Source organism: Lactuca saligna, chromosome 5 (genome assembly GCF_052625555.1).
Source record: "Lactuca saligna cultivar CGN05327 chromosome 5, ASM5262555v1, whole genome shotgun sequence".
Lineage (NCBI taxonomy): Eukaryota > Viridiplantae > Streptophyta > Magnoliopsida > Asterales > Asteraceae > Lactuca > Lactuca saligna.
In genome coordinates, this window is record NC_136421.1 from 98,953,634 (window position 1) to 98,958,697 (window position 5,064).

Below are 5,064 nucleotides of genomic sequence, written 5' to 3' on the forward strand. Positions count from 1 at the left end.
ATAACTAGGAGTAAATCAAGGATCACTACTAGAAAAACAGCCTTTCACGACGCGCAATCAATGACACGCGCTGATAGAGGACGGGCATTTGTGCGTGCCCTAAAAATTGATGTTAGTTTTCCAAAATATGAAGCATAGAGGGCACGCATTTTTGCGTGCCCTTAAATTAGTGTCTAATAAAAATAAAAATAAAAGCACGGAGGGCACCTTAAATAAAATGTGCGCCGTCTAACCATGTCGTTTTATAAATTTTAATGAAACGTGCGTTGCATCTCTCATGGGGGGAAATGAAATCCAAAAAATTAAAAACCCCGCTTTGTTTCCACCGGCTGAAAACCCTAGCTCGTCCCTGTTAAAAAACCCGCTTTCTTTCTTTCTTCTCTCTTGATTCCCAAACATCCACCTCTTCACTTCTCCACAATGTGCTCAAAGTAGCCGCTCAAGTACCCGATAGTGGTCCATGTGTCAAATACATCGGCGAAGGCGGTTCCGGCAATTTCGTCAAAATGGTCCACAACGGAATCGAGTATGGTGACATGTAGCTGATTTCCGAAGCATACGACATGTTGAATCCATTGGAAAACTCTAGAACGAGGAACTACACAAAGTGTTCTCGGAATGGAATCTGGGGGATTTTCAAAGCTTCTTGATTGAAATCACCGCAGACATCTTCGAAATCAAGGACGACAAGGGAGACGAATATCTAGTCGACAAAGTGTTGGATAAAACAGGCATGGAAGAGACCGGAAAATGGACCGTCCAACAAGCGGCGGATCTATCAATCGTTGCCCCTACAATCGCGGTGTCTCTGGATTCGTGATTCCTGAGCAGATTAAAAGAGGAACGTGTTGAAGCTGCTAAGTTCTTTAAATACGGTGGGTTCGGTGATATTTTGGGCACTCAAAATATGGATACACAATAAACTGGTTCTTTCACGCCCTCAACAAACATTCTATCGGGTTCGTAATTCCTTTCCAAATCTTGGGTGTTAATCTTTAAATCTCAATCTTTAATTCGAAATTACAAAATTGAAATTGTGCATATTCTTTTTATGCACGGACATAACTACTTCAAAATTGACCTAGATATACATCGATTCAGCTACATCTCACGGAAAGCACTTGATGCATTCCAGGGACGATTGGAACATGGGATTCTTGGCATTGGTTTAACGATTCAGGTAAATTGGGTTTCTGGTTTTTGAATATGGAATTGGATTTTGTGTTGTGATTCATAAACTGAATATATGTATTTGATTGGATTCTCAATTTTTAGGCATGACATCCTGAAGAACTACCCGAGCAAGTTTTAAGCTGTGTTAGGCTTAACAAGATCGACTTTTATGATCATGGTCAAATCCCAAAAATTTTAATACCAAATAGTGATTACTGCTACAGAAAAATGAGAATGGTTGTGGAGTATTTTGAATTGAGTAGAAAAGGTGCAGCCCTCATGGATATATTAGCAGAAATGCCAAAGTTCCCTGAACGTGAGGTATATTTAGTTTAGGGTTTTAATTGATCTATTGGTTTAATAGTTGACCACATCTTAGATAATTGATGTTGACTTTGATTATCTATTTGAAGTTCTCATTGATTAAGAAAGCAAAAGACACTAAAGTTGATACGGCAGAGCTAAGCAGATACTGCAGAGCTAAGTCCTCATTAATACTCCACAACATAATATGGTTAAAATCCCCACCGTTGACCATAATTCTGTGAATGTCTTGGAAAAGGACTATTATACCCTTTCTGTAGGTAGGAAGCTAATCATTTTGCAGATCTTATGTTATGGTGCCCTGGATTCTACAGAACTAAGGGCAGAAATAGACAATCGTGAAGAATTTGAAGTGGGACCAGATCCTGATGCAATTATTGCATTCACTGAACTGGTAAAAGACACACCTATAAAAAGACGAGGTCTCCCTCCTAAAACCCCTTTACCCAAAGATCAAGAACCTGTAAAAGATATTCCTATTCCTAGTATTTAAAACCAGAACCTCTACTCATTCCGCCAGGATCACGCATAACCTAGTAACACAAAACCAAAAAAGTTATCTTTTTATGATTTTCCCAAAATACCCTTTAAATAATTAACTAATTAATGATGTTAAATTCGGAAGCTAACCTTGCAGAAAGGGATATTACCACAGATGATGCTTAAGCATGCTGCTCGACTAGGTAAAACTTTTTTGAATCAATAGTGTTAGCAATCTTTTTTTTTTCATTTCTAATGCTAGATGTATGAGAAACAGAAGAGTTCACTGTTTTAGCAATTTGGGTATCTGAAATTCTTGAAGTTTGTTGTGATTTCAATCTAGATTCTTGTAATGAGGTCATCTGATTTATTTTTTCATGTTTTTCTTCTCTTCTATCTGTTCTTGAAGTATCTAAATGCACTTCTTGTTTTTCATTTCTGATGTTAGATTGCATATGTGAAACATAAGAGTTCTCAATTTTAGCAATTTGGGTATCTGAAATTCATGAAATTTGTTGTGATTTTACTCTAGATTCTTGTAATGAGGTCATCTGATTGATGGTTTCACTAGCACTGCATGTCCACTCGGAGCTAAAGGCATATTAAGTTCTGCATCCAGATCGCGTTCATTATCAGGTTAAATATATGAAGGTACCCCTTCACCTTCAGTTTCTTGACCCATGTCTGCCTCCAAAGCATCAAGTTCATAAAAATTTCCATGAAGTGAAGTTAACATTTAAAAAAAGAAAAATAATAATAATGAATTTGTGCTTACCACCCATGAGATCATCTTCATCAATATCATCTGGCACACTAAACGTCTACCAAGAGATTCTTGTATCTCACTGCTTATATCCATCATGTCCATCATTTCATCTTGCAAATTCTAAACATAAAAACAAGATTAAATGATCTGTAATTACAAAGTATCAAAAGAAAGATAGTCATAATATTTATACTAACATCAATGTCTTGTATCTTCACAGTTTTCATCATTCCTTTCAGCTCTTTTTTTGATCCCGTTTGTAGCAAATGCTTGATAATTGTGGCACATACTGTTTGCTGAGCATCTTTAATACCTTCTGAAGCGAATGCAACTTGATCTAGGTTGAATGTTTGATTGTACAACATGTCACGTTGTCCTTCATACCTGCTCAAGTATAACATACTTTCATTATCAACTCTACAGTAGATCTAAAAATTCGAGGAGGTTATCTTGCCTTCACTTCTCAGGTAGGTTTTTTAATTCATACCCATGTTCAAAATACAAAAATATGTGATCCTTTTTTATTAAACATTTAAAATGCTATAAAGTTTATATGTTATTGTGTTGAAGGACTCGCCTAGTGTACTTCATTTGAAAAAATTATCAGATGCTGTCTGTAGGTAAGAAAAATTCTTCATTTCCTTCTTTCTTATTATTCAGATTTTACAGTGTATGATTTTATGATTTGGATTGCACTGAAAAATATTAGATATGGAGATGCTCAAATCTCTGCCACTAGATTCACCTAAGCAATAGGAGTACATAACAGCCATCCAAAATGAGGATGGATAGAACTGGGGGTAATTCTAATTCATGCTCTTTAATTCTTGATTCTAAAATTTGATTTGTTCTAAAAATTATAAATTTACTTTTTTTTTCAATAAAAAGTTATAATCATGTGTTATGGGGAGTCCCTAAAGGAAGCTATTCAACTAACCCTAATGGTTCATTTCGTATAATAGAGCCTCACCTTATTGTTCATATTAACTCTTGTTTTCAATAAAAAATTAAATAAAACATGGTTCTGTAACTTTTGTTCATATTAACTTTTTTTTTAACTATGATTACAACATGGATGTACTATGTGGTCCTGATGGTGAACTTCTAGAGAAGTAAGGAATTTAGAGCGTCGCCTTATTGAGCACATTAGTAATGAGCCTCGTCTTATTTAGAAGCCTTATGCTACAATTATTTTACAAGATCAATGGCCATTTATGTAATTTTACCAGTGCCTAAATCTTGTATCAAAATGCATATTGTACAATTGACAGCATCCGGAAAATTTGAGGAATCTTTGGCATTGTTTAAGTTACTTGCACCAGAAGATTCAAACCTTCGAGCCTCAAAGTAGCAGTCAATTCATATCAGGTAATATTTATGGACCTGAGAAGTTTTTTGGATATGAGTGGTAAAGTTTACTTATCAAGAGCTTCATCTGGTATGTCAGATGACATGGACAATTCTTCACCTTCTCATACACCGAAGAGGTTATTTCAGATGCTGTTGGACACACCCATAAAAGCAATCAATCTAAAAGATCAAACAAGGTAACAATTTAACATTATTTAGAGTGAAGAGTATTAAAAGTTTTGATATATTTTTTTAATTTTCAGGGGAGAGTCAACATGCCCCTTGACTCAGGTGCTAGAGAGATGGCATCAATATTAGAGATATGGGATCTCTGGGAATCTTCAAAATGAAATGGTATGTTACTCTTTGATAATGTCAACATCATTCATCAATTATGTTGTGGGGTGAGTAGACTGCATATAATGATGTTCGAACTTTTATAAAGATTCCTGAATCATATTTGAAGTTTCTTTTGTTTACTCTTCATGAAGGAGGTTCTAGAAGCAATTCGTATAAGCTGTACAGGGTACCATACCAACAAGGCTTTTGCTGATTTTGTTAAGCAATTTGGTCTTCTAGTTCCCAAAGTTTTAAGATCAAAGTAAGTAAAATTGATTTAAATCCTAATGGATTTGTTTACTTATCACTTGTTAAGCAATTTGATCTATATATTTCTTGCATTTCAATCGTCGCCATCGATCCAAGTCGACCTCGATCTAGATTAAGGTCACCGTGGGTTGTTAGTTTTATAGGAATATATAACTCATTTTAGCAATGTATTACTTTTGTTTAACATTTTAATGATCATTTGTATGATATAATAATTTGTGCAATTTATTTTATTTTTTATATATGAGATTTTATTTTATATTATGAGACATTAAATGTGTCATGTAATTTGAAAATTAGTAAATTTACGTAAATCTATAAATAACTTTTTTTTTTTAAAATAAAAGTTACGATACGCAAAT

General features: G+C 34.6%; 1 pseudogene; it reads right to left on the bottom strand.

Moving 5' to 3' along the window:
• Positions 1–2,524: 2,524 nt before the first annotated feature.
• On the bottom strand, positions 2,525–3,998 carry LOC145045536 (vacuolar protein sorting-associated protein 60.1-like; annotated as a pseudogene).
• Between the last annotated feature and the right edge of the window lie 1,066 nt (positions 3,999–5,064).